This window comes from Ascaphus truei, chromosome 3 (genome assembly GCF_040206685.1).
Source record: "Ascaphus truei isolate aAscTru1 chromosome 3, aAscTru1.hap1, whole genome shotgun sequence".
Lineage (NCBI taxonomy): Eukaryota > Metazoa > Chordata > Amphibia > Anura > Ascaphidae > Ascaphus > Ascaphus truei.
Window position 1 is genome coordinate 337,353,896 of NC_134485.1, and position 22,044 is coordinate 337,375,939.

Here is a 22,044-nt window from a genome sequence, read left to right on the forward strand (position 1 = left end):
CTCAGCCCTCCCCGCTTCCACCTCTCTCTGCTCAGCCCCCCCGCTTCCACCTCTCTGCTCAGCCCCCCGCTTCCACCTCTCTCTGCTCAGCCCCCCCCGCTTCCACCTCTCTCTACTCAGCCCCCCCGCTTCCACCTCTCTGCTCAGCCCCATGCTTCCACCTCTCTCTGCTCAGCCCCCCCGCTTCCACCTCTCTCTACTCAGCCCCCCCGCTTCCACCTCTCTGCTCAGCCCCCCGCTTCCACCTCTCTCTGCTCAGCCCCCCGCTTCCACCTCTCTCTGCTCAGCCCCCGCTTCCACCTCTCTCTGCTCAGCCCCCTGCTTCCACCTCTCTCTGCTCAGCCCCCTGCTTCCACCTCCCTCTGCTCAGCCCCCCCCTGCTTCCACCTCTCTCTGCTCAGCCCCCGCTTCCACCTCTCTCTGCTCAACCCCCGATTCCACCTCTCTCTGCTCAGCCCCCTGCTTCCACCTCTCTCCGCTCAGCCCCCCCGCTTCCACCTCTCTCCGCTCAGCCCCCCCGCTTCCACTTCTCTCTGCTCAGCCCCCCGCTTCCACCTTTCTCTGCTCAGCCCCCCGCTTCCACCTCTCTCTGCTCAGCTCCCCGCTTCCACCTCTCTCTGCTCAGCCCCCCCAGCTTCCACCTCTCTCTACTCAACCCCCCACTTCCACCTCTCTCTACACATCCCCCGCTTCCACCTCCCTCTGCTCAGCCCCCCTGCTTCCACCTCTCTCCGCTCCGCCCCCCCTGCTTCCACCTCTCTCTGCTCAGCCCCCGCTTCCACCTCTCTCTGCTCAGCCCCCCCCCCCCGCTTCCACCTCTCTCTGCTCAGCCCCCCCCCCCCGCTTCCACCTCTCTCTGCTCAGCCCCCCCAGCTTCCACCTCTCTCTACTCAACCCCCACTTCCACCTCTCTCTGCACAGCCCCCGCTTCCACCTCCCTCTGCTCAGCCCCCCTGCTTACACCTCTCTCCGCTCCGCCCCCCCTGCTTCCACCTCTCTCTGCTCAGCCCCCCCGCTTCCACCTCTCTCTACTCAGCCCCCCCGCTTCCACCTCTCTGCTCAGCCCTCCAGCTTCCACCTCTCTCTGCTCAGCCCCCCACTTCCACCTCTCTCTGCTCAGCCCCCCGCTCCCACCTCTCTCTGCTCAGCCCCCCGCTTCCACCTCTCTCTGCTCAGCCCCCCGCTTCCACCTCTCTCTGCTCAGCCCCCCGCTTCCACCTCTCTCTGCTCAGCCCCCCGCTTCCACCTCTCTCTGCTCAGCCCCCCGCTTCCACCTCTCTCTGCTCAGCCCCCGCTTCCACCTCTCTGCTCAGCCCCCCCCCGCTTCCACCTCTCTCTGCTCAGCCCCCCCCGCTTCCACCTCTCTCTGCTCAGCCTCCCCAGCTTCCACCTCTCTCTACTCAACCCCCCGCTTCCACCTCTCTCCGCTCAGCCGCCCGCTTCCACCTCTATCTGCTCAGCCCCCCAGCTTCCACCTCTCTCTACTCAACCCCCCGCTTCCACCTCTCTCCGCTCAGCCCCCCGCTTCCACCTCCCTCTGCTCAGCCCCCTGCTTCCACCTCTCCGCTCAGCTCCCCCTGCTTCCACCTCCCTCTGCTCAGCCCCCCTGCTTCCACCTCTCTCCGCTCAGCCCCCCCCATCTTCCACCTCTCTCTGCTCAGCACCACCGCTTCCACCTCTCTCTACTCAGCCCCCCCGCTTCCACCTCTCTCTGCTCAGCCCCCCCGCTTACACTTCTCTCTGCTCAGCCCCCCGCTTCCACCTCTCTCAGCTCAGCCCCCCCCCCGCTTCCACCTCTCTCTGCTCAGCCCCCCCGCTTACACCTCTCTGCTCAGCCCCCCACTTACACCTCTCTCAGCTCAGCCCCCCGCTTCCACCTCTCTCTGCTCAGCGCCCCCGCTTCCACCTCTCTCTGCTCAGCCCCCCCGCTTCCACCTCTCTCTGCTCAGCCCCCCGCTTCCACCTCTCTCAGCTCAGCCCCCGCTTCCACCTCTCTCTGCTCAGCCCCCCCAGCTTCCACCTCTCTGCTCAGCCCCCCCAGCTTCCACCTCTCTCTGCTCAGCTCCCCCGCTTCCACCTCTCTCTGCACAGCCCCGCTTCCAACTCTCTCTGCTCAGCCCCCCGCTTCCACCTCTCTCTGCTCAGCCCCCCGCTTCCACCTCTCTGCTCAGCCCCCGGCTTCCACCTCTCTCTGCTCAGCCCCCCCAGCTTCCACCTCTCTCTACTCAACCCCCCGCTTCCACCTCTCTCCGCTCAGCCCCCCGCTTCCACCTCCCTCTGCTCAGCCCCCCTGCTTCCACCTCTCCGCTCAGCTCCCCCTGCTTCCACCTCCCTCTGCTCAGCCCCCCTGCTTCCATCTCTCTCTGCTCAGCCCCCCCCGCTTCCACCTCTCTCTGCTCAGCCCCACCGCTTCCACCTCTCTCTACTCAGCCCCCCCGCTTCCACCTCTCTCTGCTCAGCCCCCCGCTTCCACCTCTCTCTGCTCAGGCCCCCGCTTCCACCTCTCTCTACTCAGCCCCCCCGCTTCCACCTCTCTCTGCTCAGCCCCCCCCACTTCCACCTCTCTCTGCTCAGCCCCCCCGCTTACACCTCTCTGCTCAGCCCCCCACTTACACCTCTCAGCTCAGCCCTCCGCTTCCACCTCTCTCTGCTCAGCCCCCCCGCTTCCACCTCTCTCTGCTCAGAACCCCCGCTTCCACCTCTCTCTGCTCAGCCCCCCCGCTTCCACCTCTCTCTGCTCAGCCCCCTCGCTTCCACCTCTCAGCTCAGCCCCCCGCTTCCACCTCTCTCTGCTCAGCCCCCGCTTCCACCTCTCTCTGCTCAGCCCCCCCAGCTTCCACCTCTCTCTGCTCAGCCCCCCCAGCTTCCACCTCTCCCTGCTCAGCTCCCCCGCTTCCACCTCTCTCTGCTCAACCCCCCCGCTTCCACCTCTCTCTGCTCAGCCCCCCGCTTCCACCTCTCTCTGCACAGCCCCCGCTTCCACCTCTCTCTGCTCAACCCCCCGCTTCCACCTCTCTCTGCTCAGCCCCCCGCTTCCACCTCTCTGCTCAGCCCCCCGCTTCCACCTCTCTCTGCTCAGCCCCCCGCTTCCACCTCTCTCTGCTCAGCCCCCTGCTTCCACCTCTCTCTGCTCAGCCCCCCGCTTCCACCTCTCTCTGCTCAGCCCCCGCTTCCACCTCTCTCTGCTCAGCCCCCCCCCGCTTCCACCTCTCTCTGCTCAGCCCCCCCCCCGCTTCCACCTCTCTCTGCTCAGCCCCCCCGCTTCCACCTCTCTCTACTCAGCCCCCCCGCTTCCAACTCTTTCTGCTCAGCCCCCCGCTTACACTTCTCTCTGCTCAGCCCCCCGCTTCCACCTCTCTCTGCTCAGCCCCCCCGCTTCCACCTCTCTCTGCTCAGCCCCCCCGCTTACACTTCTCTCTGCTCAGCCCCCCCGCTTACACCTCTCTCTGCTCAGCCCCCCCGCTTACACCTCTCTCTGCTCAGCCCCCCCGCTTCCACCTCTCTGCTCAGCCCCCGCTTCCACCTCTCTCTGCTCAGACTATACTGCCTCTCTATCCCCATTGGTCAGGGCAGGGTCATGTGACCCTGCTCTGTGCTCGGAAGACTCTTTCCCTTGTCTCCCCAAGCACCAAGCTTGGGAGAGTGTGCGTTCCTGCGGATGAGCGCGGGCGCGCCACGTGAGCACAGACGGGAGGATTAAGAGTTAAACAGGTAACCGCGGTCAGCGCCAGCGGGGACTCAGCCTAAGGCCGCGCTTATAGTGTCGTCGATGGCGACAAGACGGGTGACGTCAGCCGTCGCCACAGGCGAAAGTTATATTTCGCTGGGCGGCGGCGGCGCCGGTTTCCTGACATTTGATTGGTTCTAGGGCTGTCACATGAGGCGACAGCCCTTGAAAAATCAAATTTTGCCGGCTACCATTTTTATCGTGACGCCGACGTTGCTCCGTCGCATTGTCTCCGCCGCGCGCACTATAAGCGCACACGGCGGCGGCGGAAATGCATTTGTTTTTAGGGCGATGTTGCGTCACCGTCACTATAAGCGCGGCCTAAGGCCCTACAGGAGACACAGCTGCCGAAAGCTTCAGACAGCAGAGCCCCTGCATCTACACAGGCTGCAGCTGCAGCTACACAGACTAGCAAAGTTCCTGCCTTCTACACAGCAGCTGTCACAGCTTCACAGAGTCTGCAAGCCCTGCAGCTCTGCACAGCTACAAAGCAAGGTACAGCAAACCAGACCTAACCCTACGCTATGTCCCCACGGCTAGGGCTACCAAGGGCCATGCTCCGGACATCTGCCAGGACACGGGTGAAAGCCACGGAAACCTGTATGTACAGCTACCGCTACGCTGACCGCTGCAGGACACCAACTGGCACCATCTGAGTCGTACATCGCTGACACAGGTAACAGACTGCATGCCACACACACTGGCCAAGGCCTATAGACACCTGTAGCATGGCAAAACGCAGACCCTCACCAGACATCACGCATGACAGCAACGACTGAGACCGCTACAAAACCGCAACAGACACAGGAGACGCACAAGGTCTAAGCGGACAGCCACACTTATACAAGGCCCGCAAAAAGTATGAGGCCGACATTGAAGCATACCATAACAAGTTAGAGAAGGCCTGGGAACAAATTGGACTTGAAATGATTAACATTGCAAACACTGGCAATTATGAAAAGCCGCTCGTACAGGCCATAACTCAATTAAAGGTCAGACCATACAAGCTACCGAGTCCTGTCAGAGACATACAGTACAGTACCTACTTGAAAAGGACCAATACGGGTGAAAGTCTGCAAGAGTGAGACTTACAGAATAATATTGATTTGGCACGCGACCGTCACGTGCAGACCGTTATCAAGGAAGCCGAAAGTAGGAGAAAGGACCTCTTGTGCATTCCACAAGGTCAGCAAAATCAGCGCAATCTAATGTGTCTAGCGCAAACGCTACCACGGCACAAGCTACCACAGAGGCTGCACACGCAAGGGCCGCATACACTCAGAGGCAGCCATAAAACTAGAGAGAGTGCCTAGAAGAGGAGGCGCAGAAGGAAGCTGCTGCAGCCACTGCTGCCACGCAGCCACTGCGCGTAAGAAGGCCGAGTTGGACGTGTTTATGGGTGTAGAATGTGTGTGTAGCAGCAGAGTTTGTGTGTGTAGAGCTGGTGTGTGTGTGTGTGTGTGTGTGTGTGTGTGTGTGTAGAGCTCTTGTGTGTGTGTGGAGCTGCTGTGTTGTGAGTGTGTGTGTGTAGAGCTGCTGTGTTGTGAGTGTGTGTGTGTAGAGCTGCTGTGTGTGTGTGTGTGTGTGTAGAGCTGCTGTGTGTGTGTATAGAGCTGCTGTGTGTGTGTGTGTGTGTGTGTGTGTGTGTGTGTGTGTGTGTGTGTGTGTGTGTAGAGCTCTTGTGTGTGTGTGGAGCTGCTGTGTTGTGTGTGTATAGAGCTGCTGTGTGTGTGTGTGTGTGTGTGTGTGTGTGTGTGTGTGTGTGTGTGTGTGTGTGTGTGTATGTGTGTGTGTGTGTGTGTGTGTGTGTGTGTGTAGAGCTGTTGTGTGTGTGTGGAGCTGCTGTGTTGTGTGTGTGTGTGTGTGGAGCTGCTGTGTTGTGTGTGTGTGTGTAGAGCTGCTGTGTTGTGTGTGTAGAGCTGATGTGTTGTGTGTGTGTGTGTGTGTGTCTGTGTGTGTGTGTAGAGGTGCTGTGTTGTGTGTGTGGTGTGCTTGTGTGTAGAGGTGATGTGTTGTGTGTGCTGTGTGTGTGTGTGTGTGTGGCAGCAGTTTGTGTGTGTGTGTGTAGATCTGCTGTGTGTGTGTGTAGAGGTGCTGTGTTGTGTGTGTGTGTGTTGTGTGTGTACACAGAGGGGGCGGCAGTGTGTGGATATAGATAGCTGCAGTGTAAGAGTATATAGAGGTGGATTCATGTATTTACCATTTTATTTTAATAAAAAAATATATATAACTATACAAAAGTGTCTATTATTTATGAAAAGAAAGTCTACATTTAGCCTATAATAGTAATAATCCCCTCAGAACAGGGCATTCAACTCTTCCAGCCAGGGCATTATTGGCCAGTAATGCCCTATTCTTCAGGGATTATTACTTAAATACGTGAATTCTCATTCCAATCTCTATCATCTATTAGAGGGAACTGATATTGTTATGTGGGAACGTATTTCATTTTTGTGTTTTATGTCCCTGTTTACTTCATGAAACTGTCTCCATTTCTATATTGTATGTTTGTTGTAGCATTCCTTTTCTGTAACCAAGCACTGTACTATTTTTGTAAATTAAACCTAAATTTGAATAAGTACTGTCTTTGGGCTATAAATTAATCTAACGCTTTTTGAAGAGATTAACAGTATTTTAGGACATATTTTGCTACATTGGGATGTATGTTAAATTACATATTTTAGGACCTTAAGGTAAGCCCTTAAACTATTCTTGATGGTGGCATCAAATTGAGGTGTATTATGTGTCAATTTTAGGGGGAGATATTGATACTTTTAGGGATCCTGCAGAGAGATAAGCGAGTCAGGTAGATAGCTAGATGTATTAACCCTTATCACATACACAAGTCACATGTGTGCTGTTCACTAAACCAGGGGTGAGCAAACTTTTTATGCCGAGCCCCCCTTTTCATCCATAAAATTTCTCGGGCCCCCCCTGCCTGATGTAATCAAAATCACATGAAAAAAACAAAAAACCTTTATTAAACGGTATACAATATAAATCCAAATATGTTTAAATACTTACATATTTCAACAGCTCGCGCTTGCAAAATTAGGCTGCGTCCACGCTGCCGCTGAGAGCGGTGACATCACCAACTCCAAGCATGAGCACAGGATATCCTGCATAATTTTGCAAGCATGGATCGGGGCTATTTGTGTGTGTGTCTTTTTGTGTGTCTGTGTGTGGCTGTGTGTGTGTATTGACTGCTGCTGAGCGCACATCAAAGTCAATTTTGTTTGTCTCCCCAAGCGCCAAGCTTGGGAGAGCGTACATGCACAAAGGCAATCCTTTGGGGGGGCATTCATCCACCTCTTTGCTACCTCACTTCCCTCTCCCCCCCCCTCTTTTTTCTTCCTTCCCCTCCCTGCTTTTTGTCTTGCTATCCCCATTGTCATCCAAACTCCTACCTACAGTATTATTTATTTTTTCCCGTTTTCAATGTTGTGTTTTCACAGTTTTTTTACATTATTTCTGTACATTCATAGTATGATTGTTATAGTGGCAGCCTACCCTTTCACTTGCAGAAGATCGCAGCGAAGCAGGTTGTCAGCGGAGGAGAGCAGGAACACAGCGCTATTGCAGGGCAGACACCGAAGGAGGGGCGTTTGACTTCACCGTGCTCCTCACCGTACCTCCGAAGCCCCTGCGCGTGCGCTCACACACCATCACGTTGCCGCCACCTGCACTATCCTGTTCAGCCACCCGCACACATCTTCGGCTGCCCGCCCGTGCACATCTTCTTGGCCGCCCCTCGCGCACAGCGTCTGCCGGCCCGCGCACCCAGTTTTCGTCGCACGCCGCCTGCGCCCCCCTAAATAATCTTGCGCCTCGTTGCCCCCCCAGTTTGCGCACCACTGCATTACAACACACACTCTCTCAATCAATCACCACATACACTCAATCAACACACACACACACACACCACATACACTCAATCATCACACACACACACCACATACACTCAATCAATCACCACACACACTCACCACATACACTCATACCCCCCTCCAAACACACTCAATCCCCCCCCACACACACACACACTCAATCCCCACACACTCACACTCAATCCCCACCCCCACACACACACACACACAATCCTCACACACACACACACTCAATCCCCACACACACACACTCAATCCCCACACACACACACACACACACACACACACTCAATCCCCCAAACACACACACACTCAATCCCCCCCCCCACACACACACACTCAATCCCCACACACACTCAATCCCACACACACTCAATCCCCCCCCCACACACAAACTCAATCCCCACACACTCAAATTACCACACACACAATCCCCCCACCCCCCCACACACACACACTCAATCCCCCTCCCACACACACACAATCCCCCCCACACACACACAAACTCAATCCCCACACACACACACAATCCCCCCCCACACACACAAACTCAACCCCCCGCCCACACACACACAAACTCAATCCCCACACAACCCGCCCCCACACACACACTCAATCCCCCCACACACACACTCAATCCCCCCCCACACACACAATCCCCCCCCACACACACTCAATCCCCCCCACACACACTCAATCCCCCCCCACACACACAATCCCCCCCCACACACACAATCCCCCCCCACACACACACACGAACTCAATCCCCCCCACACACACACAATCCACCCCCCACACACACTCAATCCCCCCCACACACAATCCCACCCCCCACACACACACAATCCCCCCCACACACACTCAATTCCCCCACACACACACTCAATCCCCCCCACACACACACAATCCCCCCCCCACACACAATCCCCCACACACACACACACAAACTCAATCCCCCCCCCACACACACAAACTCAATCCCCCCACACACACACACAATCCCCCCCACACACACAATCCCCCCCACACAAAAACTCAATCCTCCCCCACACACACAATCCCCCCCCACACACACAATCCCCCCCCCACACACACACAATCCCCCCACACACAGACAATCCCCCCCCACACACACACACAATCCCCCCCCCCACACACACAATCCCCCCCACACACACAAACTCAATCCCCCACACATACACAAACTCAATCCCCCCCCACACACACACTCAAATACACACACACACACTTTCTCCTGGGGGGGGCGACATGCTCTGATCCCCCAACCCCCCATGCTGCTGAAAACTGGTGCGGGAAGCAGACAGGAAGAGAAGGAGGGGCTGTCTGTGTGCAGAGAGAAGCCCCGCCCCCTCTGCAAGACACAGACACATAGAAGCAGCAGCACGGAGCTTCTGGCCACCCGTGCACAGCTCTGCCCACCCCCAGGTTTCCTGCAAGCAGCCCGCGCCCCCCCTACATAATCTTGCGCCCCCTTGCACTAAACTATTAACATTTTTCTACTATTAATGCCAGAAATCATACTGGACCATTGCAGTAAAGTTGATTATGACACTGTAACAGGAGAGTAATCCCTGTTCAAGTAATGTGCCTTTAATCTGGCAGTGTGGTGGTTAATTGCTGGTAGTCAATTAATAAACACCACCTGCCTGATTGCTTACAAAAGCCTGTCTGTTGAGACAGGAAGTGACTCCTTAGCTCTGACTGAGAGCTGACCTTTGGAGATACAGAGGAGTGTTCTTGAGACTCCCAGGAGAGACTGACCAAGAGAACACACATCTCTGGAGCTGACCGGTCTTGAGCTCTGCCCAGCATAGCTGATTGCAAGACACCAAATAAGACTTCTAAACCTGGATGCTGATATTTTCTGTGCACGCACGGGTGCGGTTCCAGGAGAGCAGAGAAGCTTACTCTACAGCAAGAAACAGATAAGACTTTCATAATTAAGAGACTGCTTATATCTGCTTATTTCATGCTATATGTTTGGGGCTGGGATAAATGCTTAACTAACGGAGATGTGAATTAATTGCATATGATTTCACTAGAAATACTCCCAAGTGAATAGAAGCTTTGTTCCTCCCCCTGTGTTTGGATGATTTCCTGATAAAAATGAAAAGGCAAAATAAAGCCTTATTATAATTTCACCTTATAAAAGCCTCCAATTGTGTACCTCTGTGAACGTCCGTCTACATATGGTGTCCGAGGTGGGACAAGAAGTGTCCTTGTAGTTAAAAAGGACCGGAGATTTTTATGTGAAATTTTTTTTTATGCTTTTTGCCTACAAACAATCTGAGAAACGTAAAAAAAAAAAAAAAAAAACCTCATGCAGCAGAGATCAGAGTTAAAGGGATACACACTGCACTGAAACTTACAAAAACCCAGAAGAGACTGCTGAAGTAGCTAAACCTTATTTTGCCTATCACAAAGTGTAATATGGTCATTGAAATAGGGGTTTGTTGTTTTCAAAAGTTTCGCTGAAGCAGTGAATACAGATGGTGACCCACGAGTGGTGCTGATTTTGCACCACTTTTTACAGAAGACTGTGCTCGCAATTTACTCTGCGGCCAAGACCGAATTGGAGGATCTCAAGACTGAGCTAGATACTGCAAAGGCTACTATTTCCGCCATGGATGAAAAGCAGAGCCAATCGGATAAAATGGTGGCTACGCTAAAGCGGAAGTATGAGGAGGCACTGAAGCAGATGACAGTCTTCCAGCAAGAGGTTCACACTCTTCGTATAGAGCTTGATGCCTCACATCATGAGACCAACAGCTGCCGCACAGACCTGGAAGTTTCCAGAAAGGAACTACAGTCTCACCGAGGAGCTGGACATTGCTAAAGAAACTATTGGTAATCTTGATACAGATCTCAAAGTCTCTCAGAAGGAGCTTTAGACCCTCAACCTAGAGAAGGAAGTCTCACGCCAGGAGAGTGTCATTCTCAAAGCAGATGTGCGTAAATGGAAGGAGGATTGCAAAGAAGCCCTGAAGAATACAGAGACTGAAAAAAGAGAAAATTCAAGATTAAAAAGAGAACTTAAAACTGAAAGAAGAAAATTTTCAGTTGACAGAAGAAGTCAAGGAAAAGTTTGAAGCAGAGCACCGACTGCAGAACCAACTGCAAGGTCTGCGTACACACCTCCAGTATGTTGAGGAGAAGCAGCAAACGCTGCAGGAAGAAAAGCTGCAGGCTGCTAAAGGAATTCAAGTGCTGCAGGAACGTCTGATGACCCAGTATGTCCCCACAAAGCAGCATGAGAAACTGAAGGCTACCCTGAGCATCACCAAAGCATAGCTAAAAGCCAAGCTTACAACTCAGGTGACGCGGCACAAAAGGGAGCACAAGAAGGTCCAGAAACTGAAACAAGGAACTGTGGCCCAAGCAAAAAAGTTCATAGTGCTCCACAATGCAATAAAAATGTGGAGGCAGGCTCAGAGAAAGCAAAGCATGCAGATAAATTCCCTGAGAAGAGACTTGCAAGACGCACTCAAAAAACAGGGATCTCTCGCGGATAAGATTACAGTCCTACAAGGACAAGTATTGACCCTGACTAAGCGTCAGTATCCCACAGCCTCAAAAACCCATGAAGACAAGGGTACAGTGAGAGCTGGGAATACCGCTTATCTGAAAGACAAGGTTGCAAAATTTGAACCACCTAAACAAGCACTAGCAAAACCTTCAGCCACCCAGCAGGCAACAAAAGAAGGTACACGTGCTGAATTAAAACCAGAAGAATCCTTAGCTGATGAAGCTGAAAAGATGGGACATACTCTGGAAGTGGGTGTGGAATTGCAACTTAATCTAAAAGGGGCTGAACTAGCAACCCCATTGAGTGGGAAAAGGGCGGTTTTTAAACGCTCTGCAACTGCTGCCATACAGTATGCCTACAATAAATGAGCACCCGACGCGAGGGAAATCTCATGACCGCGCACGTAGAAAAAAAGACTATACTTGGAGAAAGTCCTCCTCGAGCGACTGAGGGGTGCTGATCTCAAACACCTTCAGGAGGAGACACGAATAAACTGGAGAAAGGGCTCCAATCCCAACAAGACTGAGGGTTCTCTTCCTCCATCCACTCTCATTCAAGTCACTGAGATATCTAGAATGAGAGTGGAAGGATGGGCTTTGGCCGTGGCAAGCCCGAGCTTCCCACAAACAGGGGAGGTATGTAACAGGGGAGTAATCCCTGTTCAAGTAATGTGCCTTTAATCTGGCAGTGTGATGGTTAACTGCTGGTAGTCAATTAATAAACACCATCTGCCTGATTGCTTACAAAAGCCTGTCTGTTGAGACAGGAAGTGACTCCTTAGCTCTGACTGAGAGCTGACCTTTGGAGATACAGAGGAGTGTTCTTGAGACTCCCAGGAGAGACTGACCAAGAGAACACACATCTCTGGAGCTGACCGGTCTTGAGCTCTGCCCAGCATAGCTGATTGCAAGACACCAAATAAGACTTCTAAACCTGGATGCTGATATTTTCTGTGCACGCATGGGTGCGGTTCCAGGAGAGCAGAAAAGCTTACTCTACAGCAAGAAACAGATAAGACTTTCATAATTAAGAGACTGCTTATATCTGCTTATTTCATGCTATATGTTTGGGGCTGGGAGAAATGCTTAACTAACGGAGATGTGAATTAATTGCATAGGATTTCACTAGAAATACTCCCAAGTGAATAGAAGCTTTGTTCTTCCCCCTGTGTTTGGATGATTTCCTGATAAAAAGGAAAAGGCACAATAAAGCCTTATTATAATTTCACCTTATAAAAGCCTCCAATTGTGTACCTCTGTGAACGTCCGTCTACAGACACACTCCCCAAATATACAACTTTCTTATTCATTAACCACCTGAATATATCCCATCCTAAAACGTAGTAGAAAATCTGTTTTAATTTACCAATAAACTGTAAATGGGTTAGTGCATGTTGTTGTAAATGGTGTCAAGCGACACAGTTTGTCAATGATTACCAGCAGGGCTCAACAAATTGTAATAAAACCCACTCGCCCAAAACAAAAATTCACTCGCCCCGCAAAAAAACTCTATCACTCCCCTCACGGAGTCTTTGCAGCGGCGGGGTGCGGCATCTCCTGCAACTTGCGACCGTCTCCCCTGTAACTCCTGTGAAAATGGCTGTGCGGCGTCAAATGACGCCACATTGCCATAACAATGGGACGCTACGTGACGTCAATACGTCACGTGGTGTCCAGTTGTCATAGCAACCTGACGCCGTGTGACGTCAGGTAGTGTCCCGTTGTCATGGCAAAGTGGCGCCGAAAGCCATTTTCACAGGAGCTACAGAGGAGACAGTCGCAAGTTACAGGGAAGCAGGAGAATGCCGAGAGACGCCGCTTCCGCCACCACAGGTAAGACTCGCCAGCGGGCAAAATGCACTCACCCCGGGCCAGTGCATTTGATGAGCCCTGATTATCACTAATAATCGCTACGTCTAACGTGACTCCAATACGCAGTGTATCCTGCAGAATGCAAAAATACCTGCTCAAGGATACAACCCATATTATACGCTTACCTCCTTACATTGCCCCTGTCCTTAAAGATTGAGGGTCACTTGGTACAGACTACATTAAGCAGAAAATTGGATATTAATTTGTCAACTTTGCTCTTTTATTCAGCAATTCGTCTGTTCTTTCAGAGGGAGCTGAACACTGCCATCTGGCCAAAAGTATATAAGTCCTGCTAATTGCAGCTGAGAGACGAAGTGAGATGAAATGATGCTTGCAAACTCTTTTGAGATGCTTCCTAACTGAAACCTTGGAGGTATCATAAGACTTTACTGCATGATATTAGGAAATGCCTGCCTGAAAGACTTTCACTCTAATTGGTCTCTTTACATAACACAGGGCTGTGTGTTGCTCATCCGGTCTCCAAGGCGTTTATCTACATCCTACAGGGATATGCTGTTTTTCGCATATTAAATATATATGTATTTATAGTCTGCTCAATTTCACTGTTTGAATGGTATTAAAAGTCTATTAGCCTAAATAAAGTAGTTGTTTGTCATGATGTATAGGGTGTCTTTACGGCTCTGTTGATTAGTGCTAAACTTTTACTACATATTTTTACTACAGATAACTTCTGAACCAGGCTGAAAAGTGGCCCAGTCTAACAACAATCCAGTTGATGTACAGTATGGCAACTTGTTTATTGACCTCCTCTAGAACAGTTTACATGGGACTCAGGTCACCAGTATATTTAGGGTTCAAAAACTGCACTTACTCACATAAAGTACTACTATGGATAAGTTCAGTTTTCTGCCTGGTAAATGACAGAGAAGAAAAGGAAGATGAAGTGGAAAATAGAGCTGTTTTAGCATACGTTAAAAAGGAGGAGAATAAACAAGAAAAAGAGAGGCACAAAAGTTAGTAAAATTGGCAGCGAAACAATTGTACACGTGAATTATTGTACACAACATTTATACACAAGTGACATCTTTTATCGGTCCTAGATAATGCAAACAAACACAATGTGTCAGTGTAGAAATATATGCAGGTGTATTTTTTGTTAATTTCAAAACACCTTTGGTTGATATTAAGGGGGGAAATAATGTTGCATGTATTCTACATATTGTGGCTGGCAAAATATTTTTCTTTTTACACTACACATACAGTACTCACTTCTGACTAGGACAATAGATTTTATTCTTGTAAGAACTACAGAACTCTTTAAGAATGCACTGTGCTTCCGTAGAATCCCTTACAAATGTATTGTGCAGAACACCTGGCAACGTATCACATGTACGTAGAATGTTACCAATTCCAAATTCTATAAATAAATATGTACTGTATATAAATCCATACAAACGCGTGTTTGTACAGTGTATATATATATATATATATATATATATATATATATATATATATATATATATATATATATACACATATACACATATATACACATATATATATAAAGATAACAGCAGGCACTTCAAAGGCTCCAAAGAAATAGGTGCTTGTTCAACAAAAATAACAGGAAACCAGGTGTCCCACCAAGGAGATTTATATGTGGCTGCTTTTTTTCAAATACACTTTTGCATATCTATAATATAGTATACTATACATCACCCCAACGAGAAATCTCGAGGAAGGACACAGCACACAGTTGTAGGTGAAATAAAAGGTACTGTATGTACACTTTTATAGTCTAAAATTGAAACCGTATAAGTCCAATAAGAGACCTTCATCAGGGTTATATATATATATATATATATATATATATATATATACACACACATACACACACACACAATATATATATATATATATATATATATATATATATATATATATATATATATATTCATGTAGAGGTATCAGTACCGTGTTAGCCGAGCTTCAATAATCAAAAAATAAATAGATGATACCGTTCTGTGGCTAACGAAATGCTTTTATTTGTGCGAGCTTTCGAGATACACTGATCTCTTCTTCCGCCGGAAGAAGAGATCAGTGTATCTCGAAAGCTCGCACAAATAAAAGCATTTCGTTAGCCACAGAACGGTATCATCTATTTATTTTTTGATTTTATATATATATATATATATATATATATATATATATATATATATATATATATATATATATATATATATATATATATATAAAGCAGAAAATAGCCGTGTTAGTCCAGTTGCGATAGTGCAGAATAAATGAGTTCTTCAGTATTAGGTGATACCTTTTTTATTGGACTAACAATTTATGTCATAGGCCAAGCTTTCGAGAGTTCTCCTCTCTTCTTCAGGTCAAGCAATAATCAGTATTGAAGAAGAGAGGAGAACTCTCGAAAGCTTGTCCTATGACATAAATTGTTAGTCCAATAAAAAAGGTATCACCTAATACTGAAGAACTCATTTATTCTGCACTATATATATATATATATATATACATACACAACCCTGATGAAGGTCTCTTATTGGACTGATACAGTTTCAATTTTGGACTATAATAGTGTACATACAGTACCTTTTATTTCATCTACAACTGTGTGCTGTGTCCTTCCTCGAGATTTCTCGTTGGGGTGATACATATGTATAAATAGATATATGTTCATTGAAATTATGATAAAATATGAAAAAATAATAATTTGTGTTTTGACAGAACACATTAAAAACCACTGGACTAGGATGTGACCAATTCAAAGTGTGACGTACGTGTTACAAATGTTACCTAATGTAGGAATTGGTGTTTTGGCACTGCATGTAGTTCGTGTCCTTCTGATACAACACATTTGAAGCAACCATTCTCTTTATTAGTTTCCAAATTATTTATTTTTATTTTCATCCCTTTTGGGGGAGTTATTCTTGCTGTTTCTATCATGGCCGGCAAATTTAAATGTTAATTAAATCGATTATGGGTAAATCAGTTGATAATTGACACTCTACCATGGTAGCCTTGATAGAACTTCTTCACCCTACCAATTTAACTAGCTCCAAAATAGTTCAACTGCGACTTTTAAAGAGGTGTTGCAGCTTTCTGCATCTGCTCTTACTGTTTTACCAAAGTATGTTAACTACTCTGAATAGGTTTAGGATGTAGTATCACTAAATAAATAATAAATAAAAAACTTTGGAACAAATACAAAATATGTTTCAGTACTGTATCATTGTCTACCATGGTTGTTTTATATTTGTTGTTAGCTTTCAAAATGTAAATGAAAAACAAGACCCAGGTGAAAAAGTTTTTAGATCAATAATTAGTTATGAAATGAGTGAATTACTTTACATCAAGCTATGTAACAAGAATGAAAGGTGGACAGTACAAGGGAACAATTTTTACAAATTTGTACAGTACAAGGGTACAAGGTTTTTCTTTACAGCCAGCTACTTACTGTATGTGAAAGCTCATTAGGTTGAGAGAATTGCTAATGCTGTAGAAGACTTCCATGGTTGTGCAGACTAGGTTGTCTAAGAATAATAAGAAAATGACACAAAGAAACCCATAAAGTCATGTCTGGTCTGCGTGCAGGTTTTTACAGAAGGATTGCAGAGTAAAAATAGCTGCACTTGTATTTACAATCGGAAGGATGGACAAAAGGAAATTCAAAGGGTCTTCTTTTTTTTTTTTTAAATATTTGTTTACAAAAATGAAATGCAGGGTGGTATAAATGTTTAATGGCAGATATTGTACTTTTTTTTTTTTTTATCATGCTCTAACAATGCTTTGTCCACAGAGCTTATTTATTTGCTTTGGTGTCTGGAGTATTAGCACAGGGGCAAGAAAATTGTGTGGTAAAAGCCATGGTCAAATCCAAAAGCGAGTGAAGGAGAATGGGAAATGTCAAGAATTTTTTCCAATGTAATTGATGGACAAGCACACACGGATTTCAAAAAATGTATTGTGCCTGTAACAGGGACTTATCACTGTTTGAGAGAAACGGTCTCTAAATTTGTATTTATTTATTTATAAAATGTTTTACCAGGAAATAACACATTGAGAGTTATTTCTCGTTTTCAAGTATGTCCTATGCTGGTTAATTGCACAGCCAGACTCCACCTGGCTGATTAGGACTCTTAGAAAAAGCATGATGTGAGAAACAGGAGAGAGATTCCTAACCTCACATTAGGGCTGACATAAGGAGAAAGAGGACTGCAGAGATTTCCTCAGGCCACAACTGGGCTGACCTGAGGAAAATATGATGTCTTGATGATACAAAAGGACTGTATGCTGACAGCAAGACAAGGGGACAAGACTTCTATACCTGGACACGGAGAGTAGATGTAAAGTGTGCTTATAGAGTCATATTCATCATACCAACCCTGTGATGTAGCAGCTAGAGAATTGCTATTAGCATATGAAGGGTCATGGGTTCGATTCCTGCATATGTATTATATACAATGTATTCACTGTTGGGTTGTCATTGGTCAGAGAAGGGTCATTTGACTCTCCTCTGTGCTCGAAAGTCAAATTGAAAGCCGCGCACGTGGACGCAGCCTGATGAAGCAGAGATAGAAGATGCTGATCATGGCTGCCATTTCAACGCTTAGGCCTTTATTTTGTTTGTTTTTGTATGTTTTTCCCTTGTTATAAAGGAACAGGCGCAATAAAGCCAAGATATAATTTCCCCCTAATCGGTCTCCATTAAAGCTGCAGTTCAGTCTTTTTTTTTTTTTTTTTTACATTTATTTTTTTACTTCAATAGTTTTATGTGTGCAATCTCTAATTACCTAAAGAACAGTATAGCTGCAGGTCAATTCGTTTTCCATGTATTGATAGGTCGAAATTTGGTGACATATTAAAAGCTGGCATTTGTTTATAATCTGCTTGACTGGCAGTGGAAGCTCATGAATATTCATGAGCACTGCTGCATTGACAAGTGCTAGAGGGAGGGCAGGGCTGACAAAGGGGTGTGCCAGAGCTTGTGATAGGACAAGAAGGGGCAGTGCCTTAGCAAATGGCTGTTAAAATAGAATACAAGAAAATTGGTCTTTCAAAGTTGTTTTTTTAAAAACAGAAAATGCTAAAAGTATTTTTTCTTACTACAGAACTGATTTATTAAAAAAAACAAACATGCAGGATATTGACTGAACTGCAGCTTTAAATGCACCTCTGCACACATCTCTTACAGTGCCCTAGAACACACAACATTTCGGCTGCTGGCCTTTCTCATGCCACTTCACTTGAGAAAGGTCAGCAGGCCGAAACATTGTGTGTTCTATGGCACAATAAATTCTTTATGTTTGAAATGCACACAGCCCTAGCCTTTCTGACTTTGAACACATACTTCAATCTGACTTTTTAAACCTTGAAAATTGGATTTCCCAAAACAAACTGTTTTTAAACACTAACAAGACTGTAACAATGGTATTTGGGTCCAAGGCTACATTTTTAAAGCTTCCAATGAACATGCTCCAGATCAGAACCAACTCTAATACCATCCTAGCCCCTGTTACTAGTTTTAAATATTTGGGCATGTGGTTTGACTAACATTTGGATTGCACATTTATACCCTGACATCCAAAACCTATGCCAAACTAGGTGTACTTTATACTGCAAGATTATTCTAGGGAGGCACGGACGTCTCCTACCTTATCTTCAGGACGCTTCGCCATGGCAATGCAGCATCAAATGACGCGGTGGGGGTCACTTGACGTAACATGACCCGCGGGTCATTTGACGCTGGATATTAGGTAAGGTGGGGGGGGCAGCACAGGGGCGAGCACAGGGGCTAGCAGGCAGAGGGGGCGCAGCATAGAAAGTTTGCGCACCCCTGCTTTACAGGAACAAATCCTCCCTAAGGCTGCTGGTCAGTAAGCGCATTGCACAGCAGATGCTAATGACAATTATAGACTATGGGGACATAGTATATGGCGCGGCACCTCAAACCCACCTTAGCAAACTTGATACCCTCTGCAATTCAATATGCCGTTTTGTCCTCCTACTACAACACAAATCACTGCAAAATCTCAAAGAACTAGATTGGTCATCACTTGAGTCTAGGTGCAAAGTTCACCTCTCCTGTCTCACCCTCAAATACTTTCTGGGCAAGCTACCCATCTATCTGAACAAGCTCCTCACCCCTACCACATGCAGCACTTATCATCCGAGATCAGACTCCAAAAGACTGTTCATGGTCCCAAGGCTCATCAAAGTATCTGGCCACTCATCCTTCTCTTACTGTGCACCCCAAAACTAGAACAATCTACCGGAGACTCTCTCAGCCCGCACCAGTCACGTCAACGTCGCCGGCACTACACGCAGCCAAGTTCTTTCAAAACTAAAGTTGTCTCACATTTTAATCTGGTCTGTAACTGTTACATACGCCTATAATATATATTATCTTTAACTGTGCATGCAATGTCTTGAATATAATGCATAACCCTGTTCACTTATTGTAACTATGTATTTGTAACCATGTATTTGTTATCATAACTCTGTGCCCAGGACATACTTGAAAACGAGAGGTAATTCTCAATGCATTACTTCCTGGTAAAACATTTTATAAATAAATACTAGTCCAATGTGGTAAGGTTTATTTATTCGTTTATAACCCATAAATCTTTGCAATGTACAAATCATTGTATATTTTAGATCATTTATTTTAATAACTAAATTAACAAAGATATGCATCACAGAATTATGTTTTCTCAAGAAGTAAATGTCTATCATTGCCACTTTTTTTAATTTTTTTTTTACACGAAGCTCCAGATGACCTGTTCCATGGAAACGAGGTGAAAACTACCGCAGTCTCGTAGTGCACCCTCCTCCCAACTGTCAGAAAGTACATTATAAATGGGTCTTTTTTTAATGAACCTTTTAATTGAGTCAGAGCAGCATAATATTTCTGTAAATTCAGTGCGGGAATAGCACAGGGAAGCTTGATATTAATAGAAAAGAAAGAGTGGCCCCTGCTCAGCATAACAGTGTAGTATACTACAGGGGTGAAATTAGGGATAATATACAGTATGAGATATAAACTAAAAGAGATCCCTCCGTTATGCACTCAACCTTCACGGTAAATTGAAGATTCGTAACAACAAATACGCATAAGAGATGGAGTCCCTGTTAGGTAGTCCACATCTCCACTAATTTGAAATAATATTTAATAGTATCAGATAGAAAACAAATCTTTAAAACCTAAATTCGCGCTTTAGCATAGCAGCTCACTCATAAGCACCATAGGGTTAATACCCTTACTGCAACTAAATAGGGCATCTGTCAGACTAAGGATAGTAACACCCCACAATGGACTCAAACCTAAGGTTGTGTAGTCTATGAGGATAAATATGTGGTTATAATCCAGATAGTGTCAAAGAATACTTAATTGTAATAATAATGTAATAATCTCAGCAGTGCGCAAATGGGGGCGCGAGATTGTCTGCGGGGGGCGCGGGGTTAACAGAGGCCCCGCGCGCTTCCTGAAGGCACTTAAATTAAGTGCCTGGGAAGCGTGAAGGCCTCTGTAAACTGCACTTACCTTGGCTCCGGAGATACGTCGCCATGTGCCGTCATGACTCGGACTCCAGAGCCGAGGTAAGAGGGGGGGGGGGGTGCGCTGAGAGAGGGGAACAGCTAGTAGGGGGGCGAAGGGAAATTGCGCTCCCCTGATCTATTTAGTGGCGCGATTTCAATGCAAGTTGTTGTCAAACAATAACAACTCCGGGAACAATTTCAGTATCTGATTATAGAGTCTAGCAAGCTAATAAAGTTGTGGGCCCACAGAGGCAGCCACTAGCAGAGAGACTAGAACAAATACAATACTTCTCTTCAATCACGAGCACTGTCACTCGTATTTAAAGCTGCAGTTCAGTCTTTTTTTTTTTTTTTTTTTTTTTTACTTCAATAGTTTCATGTGTGCAATCTCTAATTACCTAAAGAACTGTATAGCTGCAGGTCAATTCGTTCTCCATGTATTGATAGGTGAAATTTGGTGACATAATTAGAGCTGGCATATGTTTTTATTTGCTTCTGTCAGTCAGTGGAAGCTCATGAATATTCATGAGCACTCCTGCACTGACATGTGCTAGAGGGAGGGCAGGGCTGACAAAGGGGTGTGCCAGGGCTTGTGACAGGACATGAAGGGGCAGTGCCTTAGCAAATGGCTGTTAAAATAGAATACAAGAAAATTGGTCTTTCAAAGTTGTTTTTTTAAAAACAGAAAATGCTAAAAGTATTTTTTCTTACTACAGAACTGATTTATTAAAAAAAACACACATGCAGGATATTGACTGAACTGCAGCTTTAAGGAGGGTGATCATTACCAGCTTCACGTTTGTTACGAATGTTGCGTTTGCCACTCTTATTTAATTTGTTGCACTTTTTATGGCATCTGGGGATAAATTAGTTGCAGAACAATAACACAGTGAACACACTATCACTGCCTCTATAAATTCTATGAGGATTTTCTGCAGAATTTTGATTCCCAGAATATTGTTTTATCACTTGTAGATTATTATTGAAACGCAGTATTCTTTGACACTATCTGGATTATAACCACAGGCTTATCCTCACATACTTAGGTTTGAGTGTATTGTGGGGTGTTACTATCCCTAGTCTGATAGATAGATGCACTATTTAGTTGCAGTAAGGGTATAACCCTATGGTTCTTATGAGTGAGCTGCTATGCTAAAGCACCAATTTAGGTTTAAAGATTATGTTTTCTATCTGATACCATTAAATATTATTTCAAAATAGTGGAGATGTGGACTACCTGTCATGATCGGGATATGAGGGGTTAATGGGATCTGTGTATATGTTGATCTGCATCCCCCTGCTTCAGCATAATTGCCCCAGGTTTTAAATTTATTTCCCTAGCAGTCTGTGCTATGTTCCTATATGTGTATAAATCATGTCAGGAGGGAAAGGGTTAATATTGTGTATATGTGGATCTGCATTTCCCCGCTTCAGCAGAATTAATTGCTATGTTATGTATTAACATGGAGGTAGGGGGAGAATTGTATTGTA

The 22,044-nt window shown here is 46.7% G+C and overlaps 1 protein-coding gene across 4 annotated transcripts in view; it reads right to left on the minus strand.

Annotated features, from left to right (window-relative positions):
• Positions 1-22,044, minus strand: part of POU6F1 (POU class 6 homeobox 1) — a 92,324-nt gene that overhangs the window by 64,786 nt on the left and 5,494 nt on the right. For 2 of the 4 annotated variants that reach the window (XM_075591620.1, XM_075591621.1), the window contains one exon: positions 16,472-16,547. The exons of the other annotated variants lie outside the window; for them this stretch is intronic. The gene's annotated coding sequence lies outside the window, so the exon portion shown is untranslated. The remainder of the gene's footprint in view (positions 1-16,471; positions 16,548-22,044) is intronic. 4 annotated transcript variants of the gene reach the window in all.